This window comes from Protopterus annectens, chromosome 1.part0 (genome assembly GCF_019279795.1).
Source record: "Protopterus annectens isolate FY-2018-M chromosome 1.part0, PAN1.0, whole genome shotgun sequence".
In the NCBI taxonomy this organism is placed as follows: domain Eukaryota; kingdom Metazoa; phylum Chordata; order Ceratodontiformes; family Protopteridae; genus Protopterus; species Protopterus annectens.
This window is the reverse complement of record NC_056725.1, coordinates 1,497,120,148-1,497,135,223: the sequence shown is the minus strand read 5'-3', so window position 1 is coordinate 1,497,135,223 and position 15,076 is coordinate 1,497,120,148.

Here is a 15,076-nt window from a genome sequence, read left to right as displayed (position 1 = left end):
CAAGATTCACACATTTATAACTCTCCAAAGTATTGGTGATCAATGCATGGCCTCAGTTTAGCATCACATGTTTGTAATGGAATATCTTTAGATAGAGATGTTGTACCATAACATGACCTCAGGTTGGTCCAGCCCTCATATTAACAATGTACCCTTGCATGTGCCTTAACAGGAATTCACCTTTCCTCCTACCACCAAAAGAGCAGTGTATGGTTGTTTGTGCCATCCAATCTGACCTTCATTTGCTGATAACTGCATATCATACTATTCCCAGTTAACATACACACACAGTATAAGGTAAATGAGGTAAACTGTCTTTCACACTGCATATCTCTGAATACTGGTCAGATAACTGCTGAATGGCCAATCAACAGATATTGGTATAATGTCAAGCAATAGTCCCAACAAGTTATGCGATCACTAAGTGCAGTACATCCAAATCTTTCATATAATACATGTATAAATAACAGATGATGGTTTGATATCAGTTAAAATACATTGTGGAAGATTGCTGTGTGATGGATAACTTAAAGTTGTTTGCTGCCAAGCTGTTTGTGTGGCCAAAAGGGATAAGTCACCATCCTGTTTTCTGAAGGTCCATTGGAGTGAGATTGGAAAGTCAGACCTCTGCAGACATACCTTCTGTGCAGCAACAAACTGCATTTCCTCTTTTTTTCTTTTGCCTTCCATCTTATTTTAGTGGGTGAAGGGGAGTGAATTGTGGGGGTGCATTGTTTGTACAATGGCCCACTAAACACAAACAGGTTTGGCTATGCTAAGCAGTTTTGTGTGTAGAGCAGCATTGCACAAAATGAATAGCTGGAAGAGCCAGGTAGCAGACAGGACTCAGACAGCCAAAAATAGAAACCAGATGCTTTCTAGTAATGTTAATTGTGCATTGCAGAAACCCACTAAGCACCATGGCTTTGTGGTTAACAGCAAGAACTTAACAATGAATACTAACTTAGGGTGGTGTTATGTAACTTATTCTGTGGTAGCAGGTGTTAAGTCTAAGTCTGAAGTCTAGATGGTCCTGGGTTGGAGTATAATGTGTGCAGTTTTTGTTTTACTGTTGTGACATTGCAATTGTATTTGTATTTAGCAATGAACTGTCACATAGAGAAAGGATTTCCTAACTTTCATGTGGCAATAGCTGTCAGTGCAGGAGTAAATTCCATATGGTCCAGAACAGTGTATGTTATTCAGTTTTAATGTTGTATTAATTCACATTATAGTCACTCTCACTTACAGCAGGTGACCTAGTACAGCTTATATAATATTTATACACCTTGGGACTGATACAGTAATAATGTGTCAGTTATGCAATTATTTATTAATCTATGTCTTGTCTAGTTAATAGCAAAAGTATAAGTGTGGTTAAAATGTGTACTGTGTTCAGGCAAGTATATTCCTGCTATGTGGCTTGGCATGCCCTTCTCATTGGACCAACGCAGTCACAAAATCCCTGTATCTCAAATAGCATAGAAATGGCATTAGTTACTAAACTTCTGTATCCCTAACCATCGTGCAGACACATTGTTCCCTTTGCACCATGTTTGTGCGACGGTAAGCAATGCACAGCTTTTTCAAATGTTGCCAAATCAGAAATTGTGCCCTCTGAGTAAAAGTGAATACATGCAATTGGCAGGAAAATATCATACTACATTGGAATTGCTCTGTGACAGACATGGAAGGGAGTTCTGGTGAGTGTTTGAGATTTAGGACCCAAAAATGGGGTGTCCAGGAGTTGTGAGTGCTTGTTGGAGTCCTGGTGAATGACCTTGGGCCCCAGCTCCTGCAGAGGCACTATCATGGCTCACAATCAAGTACAGAGGCATGGAATAGTTTAGTCTAGGCTCTGATCAGTGCTACTGGTATCCTTCACACTGGTGAACAGTGTAGGAACCACTATCAAGATCTCAGCGTGAGGAAGAGGGATACCTTTGACCATTGGATTGAGGAATATTGGACTGGTGGCACCCCAGGAAGTGTAAGTATGACTTTTAGACGTTACTTGTAATAGTTTAAAGTTGCATATAGTCAGGCTTGATATTCATAATGGTATTCTGTTCTATTCTGTTTATTCCACAGCTGAGGCAGATCATGATCTGAGTATTAGAGCCCATGAAAGGCAATGATGTGAGCAGCATGTGATATGTATGCATCACAAAAGTGCTGTTATTGTAGCTTTAAAAGTTAAAGACTGCTTCGTAATATCACTCAACTGTACAGGTTTTGCAGAATGTTCAGACTGCTGCCTCATAATTTTGGTTGTCTTCTCGTAAATTGTGTTTGTCTGGCAAATCTTAGCCAAAGCATTGAGGACTGCAGTCAGAAGTTTACATTTGTGTCTCATATGTCATATCTTTAAGAACATCTCTGCTACTGTAAAGCTTGTTACTTTATCACTTTTCTAGACTTGTAGAAGAATATGCAAAATGTGTTGCTATTTGTGTACCTTTGTACCCCCAGTCATTATTGCTTGATCCACATTTGTGACTGTAAGAGCTTTTGAAGTATGAGATTAGTTGGTATGTAATACAGTAATACCCGTAAACTGTACAAATTTCCACAGATTGACCAGTCTTTGTATAGTTACAGATATAACTGTGATTTTCAGTCACATAATTGCATAAGGGTTGAGGAGTGATGTTACTAACTAATGTGAGACATGTGAAATTCAGACCCTCAGACCCTTCAGAAAAGTCATGCAAGTGCAAAACCTGTTACTGTATCAGCTTAATAAGTTTGTAAGAGCAAGTATGTAAGAGTCATCCCTATTTTTTGGACTTTGGCCACCTATTCCATATGATATTGGCCACATCTATTGCTGTAAGGGTTTGAGGCATATGGATACAGTACTATAAAATAGAAAATACATCTCACAAATGTAAAAGGAAAGTATGCAAGCAGTACTCTGTGGTAACACAGACACTACAGTTGTAGAGAGTAGTCAGCGGTTGTGTGTTCAAATACCACAATTACCAAATGAGCAAGTACGGTTATGTTTTCATCATTATTGTACTGTAACTGCGGACCTCTCAAGCAGTGGCAGAAATGTCCTACTGGAAAATGTAATTAGTAAAATTGGAGCCTGCATATGGGCAATATATGTGCACTTCAAGGATTGCTGGCTATAATCTGTACTATAGTGTGCATCTGTTATCAAATGGGTATTCAGACATGTTATAAAAAGTTTGTTTACAGCTTGTACTGTTTATAGTAAAGGTAACATAATAGAGTGAAATATTTGTATCTGTATCACTGCTTTGTATGTAACTTATGATGTTGCCAATGTTCTCCCTTTTTTTTCTCTCTCCCTGCCCCTTATGTTCTTTGTTTTACTTTTTTTCCACAGCACAGTGGGTAGGCCTGTTCCATGGCAGCCACCTGCCCCCTCTCCACCGGCTATGGCACCACATCCCAGCATGTCAGGGACACACCCTGGTAGCACCCCTTCTGCTCCCCTGCACTACCTGAGCACTCAGGTATTTCTGCCCTGCAGGATAGGTCAGTGGTTCCCTCTGGGAGTAGTGGGGGAGGTGATGATTTTATCACCCACAATAAATTGCCAGGGTTGGTCCATAGCATTGTGTGCCACACAATTGCTGCATGCCTATGTCAGGTGGAGACACTGCTCTCCATCATTGTTCTGAATAAAACAAGGAGATGCAGATGTCAGATACTGCAGCCATTGGCACAGTGAGGTGAAAGTGATGACAGTCCACTGGGTGAGAACTCGATTCTTACTATCTTCAAACTTGATGTCCTCAGGCTCTTAATGTCCCCCCTCCCCAGATCTGGTGTTAACCTCCCTCTTGTGTGTCTCATCTTGTAAGCCCTGTCCATCTGCCATTGCTTCATCACCTACCCAACTTACCTTGCCCCCACATACCTTGGTCCCTACTGCAACATTCCTCACTCCCTCTGCCAAAAAGGAAAAATGGCACCTGTCCCAAAAATACCATCCCATACAGAGCTCTCCATTTCACATCAGTGTCTTCACAACACCCTTGATTTGGTCCAATTGGCTGTACAACATGATTGTGTTGTGGTTGCCTCTTTCTCTGGAAGTGGCAATCTAAATTCAGCTAATAGTCATCATATATTATCAGGTTTTGCTGTTGTAGAAATGGATAGCTATAGTTCATTTCTACATTCTTCCTGCACATTCCTGCCCACCCACATTTTAAGTTCCAAGTGTCTTCTGCCTGGCATTTTTATGGGAAGATAATTTTTTTAATAATGATTTTATGTTGTATGTACTCTTGGGTGTGCACAGGGGATGGTCACCCAAAGCTTTAACCAAGTCATTGTTAGAAATGCAGGAAGTGTACACAATGCAGTTTCATCAGAAACATTTCCATTGCACAAATTAATGCCCTCAGCATTATGATTTGGTCCAAAGATAGACACAATTGCAACACACAAGTGGTTGTGTATTTGGCATTGTGTGAATTGTGTCCCTGCTTTTACATGGGGAAAACTATAAGAAAATTCTCATGTAGAATTTATGAACAAACATTTGCCATAAAAAATAAAGACCGAAGCAATGCTTTGGCAAAACACTCTATCAATTGTCCTTGTTTCAAAAAACTTGTTTCACATACATGAATCTATCAGCTTTGAAGTTTTCACAGGGAATTAAAAGATATGGCTTTTATGCTGTGAATCTTATTGGCAGATCAAACTAAGATCTTACAAGTATCCAGGATTGAATGACTCCATTAATATCAAATGTTTTTTACTAGTACAAAAATTGTAAATTTTGACAAGAGAATATTTTGTTAGTCATTATACATTTGATATTATATTTCCTTAATATTCTCAATTGTGTATCTTTAACTGAGTATAATTTTATGGTACATTTCTGTGAATGGCTGTTCTCCAATCACATGATTTTCTACTATGACGTTTAAACTGTTTGCTTCTTTTGAGTTTTAGATTCTGATAAACGTCTAGTGTATTAAAATAATAAAAGCACTAAGTTCATCTAAAATTGCATCTGAGTCTCTTATTTTAAAGGTATTAATAGAACTCTTTCTAGTTTCTCAGTCTTTTGTTGTACACTGTCATTTTGGACTTTACATTATTTTAATGTATGTTATAAAAAGATTATTGGCAAAATGTTAGTAATTTTTTGCAAGCTCTATGGTTTGATAATATATGATTATCAGTTAGTGTGTTGATGTTTAATATTCCAATATCTAAGATAGAAAACAAAGGTCATTCTTATATTTGTTGTACTATTTTAGCAATTGCATGGAAAATAATGACTAGGAGATTGAAGTGCTTGGATTCACTTCAGTTTGATGAATGTTTGAATCTTCTTAAAAAAATGGCCATGAAAGAATATGAAATGCTAAAGTCAGGATCAATTAGCAAGACTGCTGTCTTCATTCTGTAGACCAAAGTTCATAGATTCATAGGTTTATACCAGGATCATGGCCACCAGTGTCTTTACAAGCCTAGCAGTACAACCCAAGACATTTTTTGACAAATTTCCATGCATGCCTATATTGTGAGGTATGTTAGTAAAAAGTTTGCTAAGGAGTATGTAGGGGAGATGTGTTATTTGGGGATTAATTTGCTTAATTTTGACCTCTCTCCATCAGAGACATGGGGATCAAACTGTGGATGAATATGCAATTTGTCATCCGATGAGCAAAATTTCTTTTGAATGGGATCAGGGAAGAACTCTGCTTTACATAGATGGGAGCTTATTCCATATCATGGGGATACATTGAATCATGTTTTGGTTTCTCTACCATGTTTTATTTATGTCACAGGCAAAGCTCGGGTCCTTGGATCTAATGCTTCAATTGACTTATAATATGAGCTGAATTGAAATAAATGTTTTTATTTCTGATCTGAATATACTTAAAAAACTTTCATTACTTATGATTTATATCAATTGTGCATCTTGTAAATACTGTAAACACTGTCAGTGTTATCAATTTTTCATGTTATCTGAGTGATGCTTAATAAAATATCTTTAGGGTAAAAAAACTAATGTAAGGCTGTGAAAGGTGTGCGATATAAGCTTTTCATCAAAAAATTGTGCATAAATATCTTAAGTTGCATTTATAGTGACTTGTGTGCGTATACTTTTTTGTACTTCTTTACTTTTTTGCCCATGTTTTAACCCCCAAAAAGTTATCTATTTTCATTTTTTTTGGTTTGTTCTGGGACCTTAGTCTGTTTTAGTCTTGTAGTTCCACTTTAAGTTGTATGATGACTGTATATTACTGCAAGATTTTAACATTTTTTATACATTGTACTGCAGTTTTATTTCCATAAGTAGAATCACATGTAAAAGGTAGTTTTTTGTATTTTGAACTCAGTCTTCTTCCGTCTGATAGCTTCTTTTACAGTTCTTGCAAGACTATAATCTACTTCCAAATTTGAGCCTCATTAGTCATTTATTACTGTGTTACTGGTAAACTACCTGCATAATCTGATACCTTAGTCTGTTGTGGGATTGTAGAAGTGGCAGTATTGTGAATTCTCCAGGATTTATACCTCATTGCTGTTTTATCGCTTTATATACCTGATTAAAGTCATATTCCAGTGCCTTTATGTTTTCCTTGCTACTGGTCTTTTCCGTGTTCTTTGATGCCCCTCCCCCACCAACTGAGACATTAAGCTAAACATTTCTGAAATTCTAATCACAGGATTTGAACTCCAGTATTGACTTTATTTGATTGGATGCCTCTGTAGCATATCTGCTATATATATAGCACAGAGCTATATCCACCAAGGATCTTTTGTTCAAGACTCTGAGAGGTAGTAGATATGAGCTTTTTATCAAAAGGGAAGAAAAAACATTTATATTTAAATTCTGATTAAATATTTTAAGTTGCACTTACAGTGACTTGTGTGGTGATACCTTTCTGTACTTCTCTGCTTTTTTTTCCCATGTTTTAACTAAATGCGTATGTTTGTTTTTTTTATTTTTTATAGTTTTAGACCTTAGTCTTGTTGATTCATTTGTATTTATGTTAAGATTTCGTATTACTGCAAGATATATATAACATTGTTTATACATTAGATGGAACTTCTATTTCAGTAAGTAGAATTACACATAAAAGGTAGATTTTTGTATTTTGAACACAATCTGTGCCCTCAATCAGTCCTGTAGCTTTGTTCAGAGTTGTGGCATGACTGTGATAAACTGCCAGATCTGAGCCACATTTAGTTTTTTTATTATAGTGCTACTGGTAAATTGCTGCAGAGTGTGGTACCTTAGTCTGTGGTAGGACAGATGTAGTGGCAGTATTGTGAATTCTACACCAGGATTTGAGCTTCAGTACTTTTACAAATGTTATAGGCTGCTTAAGTTTGCATTCCAGTTGCCTGGTTCCTGCTCTGTGGCACAATTGTAGTAGTGTGAATTCTGCCCCAAGATGTGTGTTTAAGTACTCTTTATAGCTAAATATACCTGCTTAAAGTTGCATGCGAATGCCTTTCTGTTTCCCTTGTGAACCACCAATGAAACACTAAGGTAAAAGTTTTTGATATTCTATCCATAGGACTAGTGCAGCAGTTTGAATTCTTCTCCCAACTTCCCACCCTACTGTTGTTGTGGTTTTGAAAGGCTGCATCACTGGCTTATGTTTCTTACAGTAATCTGACTTGCAAACTCTCTTCCTCCCCTCTTTTATTGGTGTTGTCTGTTGTGTAACCTATTTAAGTAGTTTCCTACCCATTGTTTTCCATATATAAACAATACTAAGTGCCAACCCAACAAATCAGTGTTACACTTGAGTAAACCTCCCTTACTACATCTCCTGCACATTTTCCCAGAGTTCCCATCTGCTTTACACCATTTGCTACAGTCTGAGGGGGTCTTGAGGTAAGCATGCTCTATCCTTGGCAGATAAGAGATTTATTTATTGTTTAATGTTCTACTGTTTTTTTAGTTTTAATTGTCGATTCTGTCTTTAAATCATTCTAAAGGTCCCTAATACTTGAACCTGTCTTGTCAAGGTAGTTTCTTTAAGTTGTTTTGTTGTAGCAACATACTCACAAGCACTCTTTGTGGATGTTATTACATCAAGAGGTTAACAATACTCTGTACAGACACAAAAGCCAAGAAAGTCAAGTTTATCTGTAAAACTTCCCTTAGAACTAAAACTTGTAACTTAGTGTGGCTAAAACAAAGCGATCACATTGAGACAAGCTTAGAGCACTAGTTTGTACATTAAACAGCACTAATATCAAATCTTAGCATGATCTAACTTAGTATAGTGCAAAACCTAGGACTACCCAAGGAGATATCTGTATAACCTAGTCCTCAACCTGGAGAAGCTAACCAGAATACAGGTCACGACAACATGGATATGCAACTTGCAAATGTCTCTGTAGACAGCTTGGTAGATATGTGCATCCTGAGACAGTCTAGCAATTGTCTTATGTTCACAGACAACCATTTAATCCTTAAAGAAACAAACACAGTATGCGAGAGATGCACATACAGAGTTTTACTGGAGACAAAAATGTTTCTTTTAAACAAAGTTGCCAAGAACACACACAGACACACACATACACACACACACACACACACACACACACACACACACACACACACACACACACACACATGCAGACGCACACAGACACACACAGACACACACACACACACACACACACACACACACACACACACACACAAACGCACACACACGCACACACGTCCACACACACGCACGTACACACGCACGGGCGCGCACACACACACACACACACACACACACACACACACACACACACACACACACACACACACAAAAACACTCCATCACCATACATAGTGTCCGCCACACACATAGACTAACTTATGCTGAGGCACTAAAAAGTAATCTTCCCAAACCTCAAAGATCTCTGAAGCTTATAAACAGCAACAACAATCTCCAGCAATCTTTAAAGCACTCATTAAAAGCAGCACCAAAAAGAACACATATGCCTACACCCAGTTGAGACCCCAAGAGCAAAGCACATAAGGCAAGAAAACACATGACCCAGGACTCTTTTCCTAGGCAACTCCATCATATAACACACATATGCCCCACTCACCAGACTGAATAAGAAGAAGATTATGATTGGTTGTTTATCTGGAGCTGGATTTCCCAAGTTATACATGCACTTAATTCACTTCACCAGAGGTACCAGTATGATTCTATCATAGTTTATTTAGGTGTTAATAACCTATGATGTACTTCCCTGCACTATATGAAGAGAAACACTGTTGATCTTTCTGAATAGGTGGTCTTGGTCAGGTAAGTACCTTGTATTGTACAGCATTCTATGTTTACCAAGGATGATGCCAAAGTATGAACAAAAGATGACTGAATTCAATAATTAGCTTAGTTGTAGCATATCTGCTATATATAGCACAGAGCTATATCCACCAAGGATCTTTTGTTCAAGACTCTGAGAGGTAGTAGATATGAGCTTTTTATCAAAAGGGAAGAAAAAACATTTATATTTAAATTCTGATTAAAAGTTTTAAGTTGCACTTACAGTGACTTGTGTGGTGATACCTTTCTGTACTTCTCTTCTTTTTTTCCATGTTTTAACTAAATGCGTATGTTTGTTTTTTATTTTTATAGTTTTAGACCTTAGTCTTGTTGATTCATTTGTATTTATGTTAAGATTTCGTATTACTGCAAGATATATATATAACATTGTTTATACATTAGATTGAACTTCTATTTCAGTAAGTAGAATTACACATAAAAGGTAGATTTTTGTATTTTGAACACAATCTGTGCCCTCAATCAGTCCTGTAGCTTTGTTCATAGTTGTGGCATGACTGTGATCTACTGCCAGATCTGAGCCACATTTAGTTTTTTTTATTATAGTGCTACTGGTAAATTGCTGCATAGTGTGGTACCTTAGTCTGTGGTAGGATAGATGTAGTGGCAGTATTGTGAATTCTACTCCAGGATTTGAGCTTCAGTACTTTTACAAATGTTATGGGCTGCTTAAGTTTGCATTCCAGTTGCCTGGTTCCTGCTCTGTGGCACAATTGTAGTAGTGTGAATTCTGCCCCAAGATGTGTGTTTAAGTACTTTTTATAGCTAAATATACCTGCTTAAAGTTGCATGCGAATGCCTTTCTGTTTCCCTTGTGAACCACCAATGAAACACTAAGGTAAAAGTTTTTGATATTCTATCCATAGGACTAGTGCAGCAGTTTGAATTCTTCTCCCAACTTCCCACCCTACTGTTGTTGTGGTTTTGAAAGGCTGCATCACTGGCTTATGTTTCTTACGGTAATCTGACTTGCAAACTCTCTTCCTCCCCTCTTTTATTGGTGTTGTCTGTTGTGTAACCTATTTAAGTAGTTTCCTACCCATTGTTTTCCATATATCAACAATACTAAGTGCCAACCCAACAAATCAGTGTTACACTTGAGTAAACCTCCCTTACTACATCTCCTGCACATTTTCCCAGAGTTCCCATCTGCTTTACACCATTTGCTACAGTCTGAGGGGGTCTTGAGGTAAGCATGCTCTATCCTTGGCAGATAAGAGATTTATTTATTGTTTAATGTTCTACTGTTTTTTTAGTTTTAATTGTCGATTCTGTCTTTAAATCATTCTAAAGGTCCCTAATACTTGAACCTGTCTTGTCAAGGTAGTTTCTTTAAGTTGTTTTGTTGTAGCAACATACTCACAAGCACTCTTTGTGGATGTTATTACATCAAGAGGTTAACAATACTCTGTACAGACACAAAAGCCAAGAAAGTCAAGTTTATCTGTAAAACTTCCCTTAGAACTAAAACTTGTAACTTAGTGTGGCTAAAACAAAGCGATCACATTGAGACAAGCTTAGAGCACTAGTTTGTACATTAAACAGCACTAATATCAAATCTTAGCATGATCTAACTTAGTATAGTGCAAAACCTAGGACTACCCAAGGAGATATCTGTATAACCTAGTCCTCAACCTGGAGAAGCTAACCAGAATACAGGTCACGACAACATGGATATGCAACTTGCAAATGTCTCTGTAGACAGCTTGGTAGATATGTGCATCCTGAGACAGTCTAGCAATTGTCTTATGTTCACAGACAACCATTTAATCCTTAAAGAAACAAACACAGAATGCGAGAGATGCACATACAGAGTTTTACTGGAGACAAAAATGTTTCTTTTAAACAAAGTTGCCAAGAACACACACAGACACACACATACACACACACACACACACACACACACACACACACACACACACACACACACACACACACACACACACACACACACACACACATGCAGACGCACACAGACACACACACACACACACACACACACACACACACACACACACAAACACACACACGCACACACACGCACACACGTCCATACACACGCACGTACACATGCACGGGTGCGCACACACACATGCACACACACACACACACACACACACACACACACACACACACACACACACACACACACACACACACACACACAAAAACACTCCATCACCATACATAGTGTCCGCCACACACATAGACTAACTTATGCTGAGGCACTAAAAAGTAATCTTCCCAAACCTCAAAGATCTCTGAAGTTTATAAACAGCAACAACAATCTCCAGCAATCTTTAAAGCACTCATTAAAAGCAGCACCAAAAAGAACACATATGCCTACACCCAGTTGAGACCCCAAGAGCAAAGCACATAAGGCAAGAAAACACATGACCCAGGACTCTTTTCCTAGGCAACTCCATCATATAACACACATATGCCCCACTCACCAGACTGAATAAGAAGAAGATTATGATTGGTTGTTTATCTGGAGCTGGATTTCCCAAGTTATACATGCACTTAATTCACTTCACCAGAGGTACCAGTATGATTCTATCATAGTTTATTTAGGTGTTAATAACCTATGATGTACTTCCCTGCACTATATGAAGAGAAACACTGTTGATCTTTCTGAATAGGTGGTCTTGGTCAGGTAAGTACCTTGTATTGTACAGCATTCTATGTTTACCAAGGATGATGCCAAAGTATGAACAAAAGATGACTGAATTCAATAATTAGCTTAGTTGTAGCATATCTGCTATATATAGCACAGAGCTATATCCACCAAGGATCTTTTGTTCAAGACTCTGAGAGGTAGTAGATATGAGCTTTTTATCAAAAGGGAAGAAAAAACATTTATATTTAAATTCTGATTAAAAGTTTTAAGTTGCACTTACAGTGACTTGTGTGGTGATACCTTTCTGTACTTCTCTTCTTTTTTTCCATGTTTTAACTAAATGCGTATGTTTGTTTTTTTATTTTTTATAGTTTTAGACCTTAGTCTTGTTGATTCATTTGTATTTATGTTAAGATTTCGTATTACTGCAAGATATATATATAACATTGTTTATACATTAGATGGAACTTCTATTTCAGTAAGTAGAATTACACATAAAAGGTAGATTTTTGTATTTTGAACACAATCTGTGCCCTCAATCAGTCCTGTAGCTTTGTTCATAGTTGTGGCATGACTGTGATCTACTGCCAGATCTGAGCCACATTTAGTTTTTTTTATTATAGTGCTACTGGTAAATTGCTGCATAGTGTGGTACCTCAGTCTGTGGTAGGATAGATGTAGTGGCAGTATTGTGAATTCTACTCCAGGATTTGAGCTTCAGTACTTTTACAAATGTTATGGGCTGCTTAAGTTTGCATTCCAGTTGCCTGGTTCCTGCTCTGTGGCACAATTGTAGTAGTGTGAATTCTGCCCCAAGATGTGTGTTTAAGTACTTTTTATAGCTAAATATACCTGCTTAAAGTTGCATGCGAATGCCTTTCTGTTTCCCTTGTGAACCACCAATAAAACACTAAGGTAAAAGTTTTTGATATTCTATCCATAGGACTAGTGCAGCAGTTTGAATTCTTCTCCCAACTTCCCACCCTACTGTTGTTGTGGTTTTGAAAGGCTGCATCACTGGCTTATGTTTCTTACGGTAATCTGACTTGCAAACTCTCTTCCTCCCCTCTTTTATTGGTGTTGTCTGTTGTGTAACCTATTTAAGTAGTTTCCTACCCATTGTTTTCCATATATCAACAATACTATGTGCCAACCCAACAAATCAGTGTTACACTTGAGTAAACCTCCCTTACTACATCTCCTGCACATTTTCCCAGAGTTCCCATCTGCTTTACACCATTTGCTACAGTCTGAGGGGGTCTTGAGGTAAGCATGCTCTATCCTTGGCAGATAAGAGATTTATTTATTGTTTAATGTTCTACTGTTTTTTTAGTTTTAATTGTCGATTCTGTCTTTAAATCATTCTAAAGGTTCCTAATACTTGAACCTGTCTTGTCAAGGTAGTTTCTTTAAGTTGTTTTGTTGTAGCAACATACTCACAAGCACTCTTTGTGGATGTTATTACATCAAGAGGTTAACAATACTCTGTACAGACACAAAAGCCAAGAAAGTCAAGTTTATCTGTAAAACTTCCCTTAGAACTAAAACTTGTAACTTAGTGTGGCTAAAACAAAGCGATCACATTGAGACAAGCTTAGAGCACTAGTTTGTACATTAAACAGCACTAATATCAAATCTTAGCATGATCTAACTTAGTATAGTGCAAAACCTAGGACTACCCAAGGAGATATCTGTATAACCTAGTCCTCAACCTGGAGAAGCTAACCAGAATACAGGTCACGACAACATGGATATGCAACTTGCAAATGTCTCTGTAGACAGCTTGGTAGATATGTGCATCCTGAGACAGTCTAGCAATTGTCTTATGTTCACAGACAACCATTTAATCCTTAAAGAAACAAACACAGTATCGAGAGATGCACATAGAGAGTTTTACTGGAGACAAAAATGTTTCTTTTAAACAAAGTTGCCAAGAACACACACAGACACACACACACACACACACACACACACACACACACACACACACACACACACACACACACACAGACACACACAGACACACACACACACACACACACACACACACACACACACACACACACACACACACACACACACGCACACACGCATACACACACACACATGCACACACACACATGCACACACACACACACAAACACACACACACACACACACACACACACACAAAAACACTCCATCACCATACATAGTGTCCGCCACACACATAGACTAACTTATGCTGAGGCACTAAAAAGTAATCTTCCCAAACCTCAAAGATCTCTGAAGCTTATAAACAGCAACAACAATCTCCAGCAATCTTTAAAGCACTCATTAAAAGCAGCACCAAAAAGAACACATATGCCTACACCCAGTTGAGACCCCAAGAGCAAAGCACATAAGGCAAGAAAACACATGACCCAGGACTCTTTTCCTAGGCAACTCCATCATATAACACACATATGCCCCACTCACCAGACTGAATAAGAAGAAGATTATGATTGGTTGTTTATCTGGAGCTGGATTTCCCAAGTTATACATGCACTTAATTCACTTCACCAGAGGTACCAGTATGATTCTATCATAGTTTATTTAGGTGTTAATAACCTATGATGTACTTCCCTGCACTATATGAAGAGAAACACTGTTGATCTTTCTGAATAGGTGGTCTTGGTCAGGTAAGTACCTTGTATTGTACAGCATTCTATGTTTACCAAGGATGATGCCAAAGTATGAACAAAAGATGACTGAATTCAATAATTAGCTTAGTTGTGGTGTCTTTCCAGTGGAATTCAATATTTGTCACTGTTAGAAGACATGATTATTAAACTATGTTGTTTTGCAAAGGATGGTCTTCACCTATCTCCCCTAGACTTCTGAATATTGGCTAAAATGTTTTCCATCCCCCCCCCCCCCCTTAGAGAATTTTTTACAATGCCAAACTGATAAACATACCAACATAGAAAGTAAAACCCAAATAAAGCTAAAGGTGTTATTGCTCAATGATAGGAGCCTAAACAAGAATCTCCACAGCCTACATGACCCCCTACTCTGGAGAGTATAACATCTCTGCTATTCCCAAGACATGGTTTAAATCCACAGAAAGTAGTCCATTAGGGTAAGGCTTCAGTTCCTTCCACACATTTACACATTTAGA